The sequence below is a fragment of the Salvelinus sp. IW2-2015 genome, linkage group LG13 (genome assembly GCF_002910315.2).
Source record: "Salvelinus sp. IW2-2015 linkage group LG13, ASM291031v2, whole genome shotgun sequence".
Classification (NCBI taxonomy): Eukaryota; Metazoa; Chordata; class Actinopteri; order Salmoniformes; family Salmonidae; genus Salvelinus; species Salvelinus sp. IW2-2015.
This window is the reverse complement of record NC_036853.1, coordinates 845,033-857,456: the sequence shown is the minus strand read 5'-3', so window position 1 is coordinate 857,456 and position 12,424 is coordinate 845,033. Positions and strand designations below refer to the sequence as shown.

At 43.7% G+C, this 12,424-nt stretch overlaps 1 pseudogene; it reads left to right on the top strand.

The window, feature by feature from the left end:
* LOC111971959 (switch-associated protein 70-like) overlaps window positions 1-10,697 on the top strand; it is a 33,480-nt pseudogene extending 22,783 nt beyond the window's left edge.
* Window positions 10,698-12,424: the final 1,727 nt, after the last annotated feature.

Below are 12,424 nucleotides of genomic sequence, written 5' to 3'. Positions count from 1 at the left end.
TGGAAATGGCTCCAAGGATGAACAAGACTTGATGTCAAGCAGAGGCACTGAGTTTGAAGGGTAGGCCTTGAAATCCATCCACAGGTACACCTCCAATTGACTCAGGCGAATTGACATCATTTATCAAAGCTTCTAAAGCTATGACATAATTTCTAGAATTTTCAAGCTGTTTAAAGGCACAGTCAACTTAGTGTATGTAAACTTCTGACCCACTGGAATTGTGATACAGTGAATAATCTGTCTGTAAACAATTGTTGGAAAAATGACTTGTCCTAACAGACTTGCCAAAAACTATAGTTTGTTGGCAAGAAATTTGTGGAGTGGTTGAAAAATTTGTTTGGATGGCAGGAAGCTTGGCCCCAGTGATGTACTGGGCGTTCGCACCACCCTCTGTAGCGCCTTACGGTCAGATGCCGAGCAGTTGCCCTACCAGGTGGTGATGCAACCGGTCAGAATGCTCTCGATGGTGCAGCTGTAGAACCTTTTGCGAATCTGTGGGCCCATGCCAAAATCTATTCAGTCTCCTGAGGGGGGAAATGTTTTGTGTCCTTCTTCACGACTGTCTTGGTATGTTGGACCATGATAGTTCATTGGTGATGTGGACACCAAGGAACTTGAAACTCGACCCGCTCCACTACAGCCCTGTCGATGTTAATGGGGCCTGTTCGGCCACCTTTTCCTGTAGTCCATGATCAGCTCCTTTGTCTTGCTCACATTGAGGAAGAGGTTGTTGTCCTGGCACCACACTGCCAGTTCTCTGACCTCCTCCCTATAGGCCGTGTCATCGTTGTCAGTGATCAGGCCACCACATGTTGTGTCGTCAGCAAACTTAATGATGGTGTTGGAATTGTGTTTGGCCACGCAGTCGTGGTGAACAGGGAATACAGGAGGGGACTAAGTGTTGTTGCCTACTCTTACTACCTGGGAGCGGCCCGTCGAAAGTCCAGGATTCAGTTGCAGAGGGAGGTGTTTAGTCCAGAGTCCTTAGCTTAGTGATGAGCTTCGTGGGCATTATGCTGTTGAACGCTGAGCTGTAGTCGATGAACAGCATTCTCACATAGTGTTCCTTTTGTCCAGGTGAGAAAGGGCGGTGTGGAGTGCGATTGAGATTGCATCATCTGTGGATCTGTTGGGGCGGTGGCGAATTGGAGTGGGTCAAGGGGTCCGGGAGGATGCTGTTAATGTGAGCCTTGACCAGCCTTTCAAAGCACTTCATGGCTACCGACGGGAGTTCCACAGGGCGGTAATCATTTAGGCAGGTTACCTTTGCTTCCTTGGGCACAGGGACTATAGTGGTCCGCTTGAAACATGTAGGTATTACAGACTCGGTCAGGGAGAGTTTGAAAATGTCAGTGAAGACACTTGACAGTGGTCCGCGGCATGCTTGAGAACTCGTCATGGTAGTCCGTCTGGCCCAGCGGCTTTGTGAATGTTGACCTGTTTAAAGGTTTTGTTCACATCGGCTACCGAGAGCGTTATCACACAGTCATCCAGAACAGCTGGTGATCTCGTGCATGCTTCAGTGTTGCTTGCCTCGAAGCGAGCATAAAAGGCATTTAGCTTGTCTGGTAGGCTCGCGTCACTGGGCAGCTCGCATCTGGGGTTCCCTTTGTGGTCCGTAATCATTTTAAGCCCTGCCACATCCGACGAGCGTCAGAGCCGGTGTAGTAGGATTCAATCTTAATCCTGTATTGACGCTTTGCTTGTTTGATGTTTGTCTGAAGGCATAGCAGAGTTTATTATAAGCATCTTTTATTACAAGCGACTAATAAGGATTAGTCTCCCGCTCCTTGAAAGCGGCAGCTCTAGACTTTTAGCTCGATGCGGATGTTATTGTCCTGCTGAAAAGGAATTCATCGCCCAGTGTCTGTGCAAAGCAGACTTAACCAAGTTTACCTCTAGGATTTTGCCTTGACATTTCAGCTTTACGTTTTTATGAATTGTTAAAATTTCGAAAACCAAATTCCACTTTGACATAATGGGCTATTATTGTGTGTTGGCCAGTGACAAAAAAAACACACAATTTAATCAATTTAAAATTCAGGCTGTAACAAACAAAAATGTGCAAGAAGTCAAGGAGTGTGAATACTTTCTGAAGATGCTTTACATCAGTCGGGTCTCTAGCTTAAATATGAGGTCATAAACCTAGCATGAAAGTGCATCCATTAGCTGTGTGGGCTAAAATAGTACAAATGTTTCCCTTGGGTAATTTCAGCCAATGGCCATGGGGTAAGTTGAGTCAATGTCAAGTTGAGCAAATTGAAGTGTTTGTTTCCCAGGCGTTATGCAAAACCCTGTTACCTCATATCCCAGCGACTAAAAAGTAAACGTGTTTGTTAGGTGTTAAGCCTGTGTTAAAAGATGCTTAAAATGATTAAAAGACAAGAAAGCAGTTGTGATTAGGTAGAATTGTGTTTGGGAAATAAAGCTAGACATGGTTTTAAAAGGAAGTGGTAACTTACCTGTCCCTCAGTTCAGCTCACCCCTGTCCCTCAGCTCAGCTCACCCCTGTCCTCAGCTAGCTCACCCCTGTCCCTCAGCTCAGCTCACCCCTGTCCCTCAGCTCAGCTCACCCCTGTCCCTCAGCTCCAGCTCACCCCTGTCCCTCAGCTCAGCTCACCCCTGTCCTCAGCTCAGCTCACCCCCGTCCCTCAGCTCAGCTCACCCCTGTCCCGCAGCTCAACTTATCCTGTCCCGCAGCTCAACTTACCCTGTCCGCAGCTCAACTTACCTGTCTTGCGCTGTCACTTCTATTTAACTCGTTTTTCCAGCTACAGTACCTCTCTTAATCGTGATTAAATTGTACAGTACCTCTTAATCCTGATTTATTCTTTAATCTTCTGGCCTTCTGATGCAGTTTGACAGTTTAAATCAAATTATTGCTGCTCAGTTGAGTCTCTAATTACGGATGAAATGTCACTTAAATTAAATGTTTCCTCGTTTCACTCATCAGCAAACAAACATGGAATACATAGTGACAATATTCTCCTATTGAGCTGATTATACTAACAAGGCAGTTATGAGTGAAATAACATTCATAAATGTTGTCTTATGTGGTCATTGCATTTCACTCTTATAGTTCTAACAAAAAAAATGTTTTGTTCACAATGTAGAGATTGGTAGAGAGATTGTGCTGTACATTCCAATACCAGTGCTTGTCCTCAATACCCATTGTAGCTGAGCTCTTATAGATGAGACCCTTGACAATTCATTTGGACAAACTCACACGAGACTTGCAATACAACAATACAACTTTATTGTCCAATGTAACACATATAGTGTAGCCGTGGACATTCATTGGATTTCCMGAGGAAACAATCTCTCTTTTGTTGTTCATTCATTATGCATCGAGGAGTAGAGGTACAATGAATGTTCAGACATTCTCCCATTGAGGTGCAACAAGTCCCCGTCTCTCGTACTCTCTGATACACACAGGACTGGAGATTGAGGGTACAACCCCATTTAAACCTTTTTGACCTTGGATTCACGTGTACASAATAGCCACTGTGATTGGCTGGTCACTTCACACTAACCTGCCATGGTGAGTGAGTAACGAACGAGAAAGGTCAAATGACAAGTCACAGCTGCATGGAAAGAGTCAAATGTTAGATGAATCACCTATTAAAACTTCTTATGGCTGCAATCCCGTTAACGGGATGATATGACAACAGCCAGTGAAAGTGCAGTGCGCCAAATTTAAACAACAGAAATCTCATAATTAAAATTCCTCAAACATACATGTATCTTATTTAACAACCAAGGGGAAATCTGCAGTTCAAACAATAACAAAATGACCCTGCCACTGTGTTGGCAAACACCTGAGCTATGGGGCTCTAGAAATGTAACCACTCTCAAATTCATAGACAGAGCTATGGATGCAGGGACTGACCATCTGTGAGATCAAAATGATGGTTTTAACCATGTTTTGAGTCTGCACACAATGTTGATTTACATTTACATTGTTTACAAACAATGGAGTAAAACAAACTTAGATTTTGGGTTCTGATGGGGGTATTACAGTTGAACTAAGCTCATTAGGCATCTAAGTATATATTTTTTTCAATAGTCACTGTGTACATATAATTAATTTACAAGTCCAATAATGGATGTACCAACTAAATAATGCCCCTAAAAAAAGTTGAGTAAAAATAGCTCATTTACAAAGAAAAAGATGATACAACTCACTAAGATATATTACTTTCTATGCTTTGTCAGCACAAGATGACATTGGGAAATCTTTACAATACGTATTYTTTTTGTGCTGCGATGACGCCAAGTCAGATGCCAGTGCTGCGCTTGCAATTCCTCTTTAGGAGCTTTTCAGATAGTTTTGTTTACAAAGCCACATATCCATTAGGTTAAGAATTTAGTTAATGCATTGCACTGGATAGATTTAATTTTCAATTCAGGAAGTGATTTTTAAATTCAGAAACACAATCAACTTTGACAGAGAGAAGATTGTGTATCTGTCGTCAATTATGTAACGACTGTCTCCTCTGCTATTGGTCAGGAACTAGAGGAGGCGGCGGCCAACGCGGCGGAGGAGGAGAGGAAACGCCTGCAGACCCAGACTGAACAACAGGATCGCTACAGGATGGACCTGGAGAGGGAGAAAATGGTACCTACCTAGCTACTCACAATTTAGCGGTCAAAGGAGAATATGTTTGTATTTTAAACTACACTCACCGCTGACTACTTCCCCTTATGTGGCCGGCTACTTAATTGACTTTAACAAAATTGCCCCTCACACTTTTAGTTGGCAAATTTTACCTTACACTGGCTACTTCAGAATTACAGAGTAGATAGAAGTTGTCCTGCACCATGTGAGACTTCAATGAGTAGGTAGAAGTTGTCCTGCACCATGTGAGACTTCAAGGAGTAGGTAGAAGTTGTCCTGCACCATGTGAGACTCAAGAGTAGGTAGAAGTTGTCCTGCACCATGTGAGACTTCAAGGAGTAGGTAGAAGTTGTCCCTAACCACTGATTCAGCTTGTTCAGCAGGTTCTCTTCATTTATTCAGTAAATTCTTGGCTCCATGAAAATGATTGCAACATTCTAGTTCTTTCATCCTCCCATCTATACCCCTAAGCTCATAACCTTTGACATTTATTCCACACATCCTACTGACACACTTTATAAATGTCATCTTCCGTTCATAGGACTGCCATCAATAAGGTTTCACATTTATTTCTCTCAGCTTAATAAGGTGTTACATTACCGGTATTTCATTATCTCAGGCCAATGTCTGCTCTGTTTCAGGAAGTATCCAGAAGGGTTGTTTCCTCTTTTCTTTGTTATATGTATAAAAAAAAAGAACGGAAGGTTTACAGATTGGCATTAGCGATGGCAAGTGTTTCCAATCATCACATAATTCATTTTCATAGCCTGAAGGGTAGGACTGAATGGTAGGAAGTTAGTGGGCATAGGATATAAAATCAAATGAGTGGTTATAAGAGACAATGGGTCTCCAATAAATATATGAAAGAGAAGATGCAATGGGTTAAATTTAGTTATATTAAAGGGATAGTTCAGCCATATTAGATTCAATAAGTGAGTTAAATAGACTGCTTGGCTGACAACGTGCATCAATGAATGGTCAAATAGCTGGCAACAAGGACAAGAAGCTGCCATGTGTGGAAACGTAGGTGGCTCGTTTCAGCCCGTTTCACACTATATAAACAAAAGTGTGTGGACACCCCTTCAAATTAGCGGATTCGGGCTATTTCAGCCACACCTGTTGCTGACAGGAGTATAAAATTGAGCACACATCCTCGCAATCTCCATAGACAAACATTGGCAGAAGARTGGCGTTACTGAAGAGCTCAGTGACTTTCAACGTGGCACTGTCATAGRATGCCACCTTTACAACAATTTAGTTAAKCAAATTTCTGCCCTGCTAGAACTGCCCCGGACAACTGTAAGTGCTCTTATTGTGAAGTGGGAACGTCTAGGATCGACAACGGCTCAGCTTCGAAGTGGTAGGCCACTCAAGCTCACAGAACAGGACCGCTGAGTGTTAAAGTGCGTAAAAATCATCTGTCCTCGGTTGCAACACTCACTACCAAGTTCCAAACTATCCTCTGGAAAGCAACGTCAGCACAATAACTGTTCGTCGGGAGCTTCATGAAATGGGTTTCCATGGCTGAGCAGCCGCACACAAACCTAAAATCACCATTCGCAATGCTAAGCGTCGGCTGGAGTGCTGTAAAGCTCACTGCCATTGGACTCTGGAGCAGTGGAAATGCGTTCTCTGGAGTGATCAATCACTCTTCACCATCTGGCAGTCTGACGGACGAATCTGGGTTTGGTGGATGCCAGGAGAACGCTACCTGCCCCAATGCATAGTGCCAACTGTAAAGTTTGGTGGAGGAGGAATAATGTTCTGGGGATGTTTTTCATGGTTTGGGCTAGGCTCCTTAGATCCAGTGGAGGGAAATCTTAAAGCTACAGCATACAATGTCATTCTAGACGACTCTTTACTTCCAACTTTGTGTCAACAATTTGGGGAAGGCCCTTTCCTGTTTCAGCATGACAATGTCCCCATGCACAAAGTGAGGTCCATACAGAAATGGTTTGTTGAGATCGGTGTGGAAGAACTTGACTGGCCTGCACAGAGCCCTGACCTCAACTCTATTGAACACCTTTGGGATGAATTGGAAAGCTGACTGCAAGCTAGGCCTAATTGCCTAACATCAGTGCCCAACCTCACTAATGCACCTGTGGCTGAATGGAAGCATGTCCCCGCAGCCATGTTCTAACATCTAGTGGAAAGCCTTCCCAGAAGAGTGGAGGCTGTTATAGCAGCAAATGATTTTGAAATGAAATGTTTGACGAGCAGGTGTCCACATACTTTTGGTCACATAATGTATCTCGTTATTGATACCATGTCTTGTTTTGACGGATTCACTAGCTAGCTAACCAACTGTAACAACATATTTGAGAGACAACAAGTGCTCATTGTGCAAATGTATGTTTTCAAGAAACATTTGGAGACGAAATATACTTTTCCTGTTGTCAACAGTCTTAAGCCAACTCCGTCTGTTTTTCTCCATAGTTGTGCACGCGTTGGTTTTGTTGCTAACCAACCAACCCCTTCTATCAGTGCTATAATCTACTAACCACTGACTCCTCAGGTCCAAGAGCGCCAATAGATTTAGTTTTACAGAACTGTAGTGCACTTTCTACATTGTCTTGTCGCTGGTCTTCAGGTGGACTGCAGTTCTCTTTCTACATTGTCTTGTCGCTGGTCTTCATGTGGACTGTGGTGCTCTTTCTACATTGTCTTGTCGCTGCGTCTCAGGTGAACTTGCGTGCTCTTTCTACACTTGTCTTGTCGCTGGTCTTCATGTGGAACTGTGGTGCTCTTTCTACATTGTCTTGTCGCTGGTCTTCAGGTGAACTGTGGTGTCTTTTCTACATTGTCTTGTCGCTGGTCTTCAGGTGCGACAGGAGATGGAGAGCAGGTGGCTCAGAAGTCCAGTGAGCTGGAGCAGTACCTGCAGCGCGTCCATGAGCTGGAGGACATGTACCACCGCCTGGAGGACGCCCTGGAGGACGAGAAACGTGCCAGGCAGGACGAGAGACGGTCCGCAGGCTCCAGGCCGGTCGGTGCTCAACACACAGACACATAAGCGGCATATACTGTACATAGGCACACATGCACACTCTTGATCCCTGGACTTGATTGTCTCTCTGACTAGAGTCACTGTAATTGTCTGCCAAGTGGATGAGTCAATGTGGAAGAGGGTGACACACACACACACACACACACACACACAATTCCATTTCTGTGGATACACTGAGACACAAGGGGCCACACAGACACACCAAGGCATCTACATGTTTCCTACATAGACATAGCAACGTCCCTCCCGTCCAGAAACCCTTCCTTCCTCTGTGCTGACATTTGTGCTTCTCTGGGCTCAGCACTTTTCACATGTGTTCTCAATGGGAATTTGTATGTTTGTGTTTGTGTGTATACCCCCAGGATGGATATGTATGCAATATAATTGTTTTGATCAACATATCCCTTTTGTTGTATATTACACATTCTGAACTAACTGTTCCCTGTACCTAAAGTACTCTCTCCAGGTTACTAGAGGAGAGGCTGTTCCCTGTACCTAAAGTACGTCTCTCCAGGTTACTAGAGGAGGCTGTTCCCTGACTTAATGTACGTCTCTCCAGGTTACTAGAGGAGGAGGCTGTTCCCTGTACCTAAAGTACGTCTCTCCAGGTTACTAGAGGAGGCTGTTCCCTGTACTTAATGTACGTCTCTCCAGGTTACTAGAGGAGAGGCTGTTCCCTGTACCTAAAAGTCTCTCCAGGTTACTAGAGGAGGAGGCTGTTCCCTGTACCTAAAGTACGTCTCTCCAGGTTACTAGAGAGAGGCTGTTCCCTGTACTTAATGTACGTCTCTCCAGGTTACTAGAGGAGGAGGCTGTTCCCTGTACCTAAAGTACGTCTCTCCAGGTTACTAGAGGAGGCTGTTCCCTGTACTTAATGTACGTCTCTCCAGGTTACTAGAGGAGGAGGCTGTTCCCTGTACCTAAAGTACGTCTCTCCAGGTTACTAGAGGAGGAGACTGTTCCCTGTACCTAAAGTACGTCTCTCCAGGTTACTAGAGGAGGAGGCTGTTCCCTGTACTTAATGTACGTCTCTCCAGGTTACTAGAGGAGGCTGTTCCCTGTACCTAAAGTACGTCTCTCCAGGTTATTAGAGGAGGCTGTTCCCTGTACCTAAAGTACGTCTCTCCAGGTTACTAGAGGAGGAGGCTGTTCCCTGTACTTAATGTACGTCTCTCCAGGTTACTAGAGGAGGAGGCTGTTCCCTGTACTTAATTGTACGTCTCTCCAGGTTACTAGAGGAGGAGGCTGTCAAGCGGGCTGAGCTGGAACAGATCCACCTCCACCAGCAGAGGGCCATCTCTGAGACAGAGGTGGAGAAGCAGGAGCTGCGGAAGGAGGGAACGGCCAAGGAGAATGCCCTGCAGGCCGCCATGCTGCAGCTGGAGCAGCTAGAGAAAGAGAGGCAGGGGGCACTGGAGCAGTACCAGGTGAGACATGTTTTAGGGCCGGTTTCCAGGATAAAGATTCACGGCCTATTTCTGGACTAAAATGTACTTTGAACAAAGATTCTCAATTATTTTCAGTTCAGGAGTAGGACTAATTTTGTTCTGCTGGAACAGGGATGCTTGAGTTGTGGTGCTAGAACAATACCTACTTATACATGTAGGGGGTGCTAGAACGGTGGGTGCCTTGTGAAGCAAATAGTACCAGATGACAATTGTAGGTGGCAGTAGAGTTCTACAGATGAGCCATGGATTGTCCTGTTTCACTATCAAAAAAACAACTGATATCGTATTTTCTTTGTTTGTCACAGGAGGTAGTGCAGAAACTGGAGGATGCAGCAAATAACACCAGAACCTGGAAACATAAAGTGGCCCACCATGAGGGATTAGTCCGCCTCGTTCAACCAGGTAACACAACACTATATTACTGTACGCTTTCCTCCTTTTATCAATACTCTCTCTTCATTCTTCCCTCTGTTGTGTTTTTGTTCACCCTCTCTGGGTGCATCTCAATAATCTAAAGTGGCTTCCTTTCCTCATTTACTTTCCTTTGTCCGCACTGATGTGAGTGAACTTTCTGATTTTGTTTTCTCAGGTTCGAAGGGGCCTCAGAAAATCACTAACTGGGGCCCAGCGTCCTTCACTGAGGCAGAACTGAGCTTGCGGCAGAAAGACTGGCAGGAGAGAAAGAACCAAGCCGCCGAGAACCAGTAGAGCCCCCATTCCCACATTCAACACACTCATGGTTGCTGGAACAATGATGCAATGTTGCCCTCAGTGTGCCAAGTTGCGTCTTCAGCATTCGTTGACCAACTCAAAAGAAAACAGGAAAGGCAGGCTTGTTTTTACACAGAAACCAGGGTTAGAAAATGTCGAGGCACTACCTGGACCTGTCCAATACAAAAGGCTCATTTTTATTTTCCGTTGCAAAGCGTTTTGAAAGGTTTTCTATTGCGTCCCCTAATGAACACAACCTAGTTCAGAGCAGGTGCAGCACAGATCTTGATACTACCTGGAGAGCCTTAGAGGGAAATGAACAGCCAGATTAAAATTGCTTTCATATGAAGGAATAAAGGAACTGCACACTTTACACTAATAATTAAATGTCTGTGGGGAAGGTGGAGTCGTTTTTATCAAAATGTTTTGGCGCGTGTTTTGGCCTATTTCAATTTTTCCTAAGATTTCACAGTTGTTTGTCATTTTTAAATGTTAAAACTACAGCTTGCATAGTTTTAGGAGGACTGTTTTTGGTTTCATTGTCAAAGTGATAGGATTTATAGCACTTAAATAGCCCATGTAAGTATGAACAAAACTCTATGATAACATCATGGAATGACAATTCATGAAAATCAAATGTCCAGAGCTTATCTCAATAACTAGCCGTCATACTGTACTGCTCCCAGTATTTCATGTCATTTTTGTGTACACATACTGTAAGAAACAGGGCATTTTGCAACATTACCCTTGAAGCATTGTTGCTAGCAAAAATACAGGGCTTTGTACCCCGGTGCCAGAACCATCATCATGGGGGATATGGAGTTGTTGTTGAACTTTTGCTATTTTCTATTCTTTCATGTATGTAAATCGCTTAAGAAAGAACCCTGTAATAAAACATTACATCATTCTTAAACAGTAGTTTTGTGCAATTGTTGCAAGTAGTTACACATTTGTTCTCTATCAACTGATTATTGATATATAATTTAACATTGTTCATAACAGAACACAATAGACATCACAAGAGGTTGGTGGCAGCTTAATTGGGGAGGACACGCTCGTGATAATGGTTGGAGTGGAATGGTATCAAACTCATGGTTTCCATGCGTTTGATGTCATTACATTTGCTCCGTTCCAGACATTATTATGAGCTGTCCTCCCCTCAGCAGCCTCCACTGATAGACATAAGAACCCAGTCTCTGCAGTTGATATGACGCTGCCAGCGATACAACGGGATTAGTATGGTTGTTTGAGAGGATGTCCTCCAGGGGGCACTATAGTTCCAGAAAAGGCAAGGCTATACATCGTTGGTCGTCATCTACAAAAGGGTACCCCAGCTGGTGGCCCGCAGGCTTTTACTTGGCCTCCCAARTTTTGAGCAAAAAAATGTTTTTTCCAATTATAATTGAAAAAATTATGGTTGGACATAAAAGACTGTAAAAAAATAATAATAATCAGCTCCAAGTGATTGTAATTTTGGAAATCTGTTCCCAAGTATTMCCATGCATAATAGATACATGATAGTATACAAATGTAAGCATGTTTTGAAATTGTTTTAGTCAAATATTAGATATGTTTGGGCTTCTTGMGGTCAATTTACAGTYTACAATTTATCTGTAATTATGTTCCGGCCCTCCGACCATCCGCTAAAGAAAAAATTTAACCGGAACTGAATCTAGTTGCTGATCCCTACAACATTAAATAAAGTAAACTATGTCATGAATACAACCTGTTATGCTGTCAACTGTATGTGTGTGCATGCGCACATGCGTGTCTTCAGTGATGTTTCGGGGCCCTATTTCCATTACTACACTGCCCAAACCCACCGCTTTCCAAAATAAAATAGATTCTTGTCTTCTCCTTACGCCTACGTTTACACAGGCAGCCCAGTTCTGATCTTTTGCCCAATTATTGTAGAAAGAGCTAAACTGATTGGTCAAAAGATCAGAATTGGGCTGCCTGTGTAAACCAATATTATCTGCATTGTTTAGTATTTATCTGCTGAAAAACTTTAACATTCTTTCATATTTTAAATAAATATCATTTTCATAGCTTTTCTGGCCAAAATCTCTGGACTAGAAGATCCCGAAGGGCCTCTTTTTTTTCTAGTAAGTGGCGACGCAACTTATTCTTTGGCTGCAAAGAGGCAGCAGGTCAAGTGAAAAAACAAAGAGATGGAGGGAAGAATAAACTCTAAACAGGTGTAAACTCTAAACATCCCAAACTCTCAAAAGACAATCAATCAAGCTAATCTGTTCCCCACAATAGATCCCCCTAATGAACTATTTAATTCACCCTGTCTGCCTTGCATATCGTGCAATCGTTGTTCATTTGCTTGAGTGAAAAGAGCGAGGGGGCAGTCAGGAACAAAACCTAAAGATTTGCTCCAGATGCGCTTCACACACACCACAGCTGTACTAACACTGCTTTAAGCAACAGGGCAGCTTGTCATTAACGCCAAGCACCACTCCGGAAGCGCTCCGTCAAACCCCCTCCTTCCCCCCTCCACCCCCAGCGGAGTCTGCATCCCATCATGCCTCCTTAAACCTCCTCAAATTCATCAGCTCGGGGGTTATGAGGCCTGTAGCCTGAGTACCACATTCCAGGGACGTGATGCGAAACAGAGAATGCAATAAATTCCCC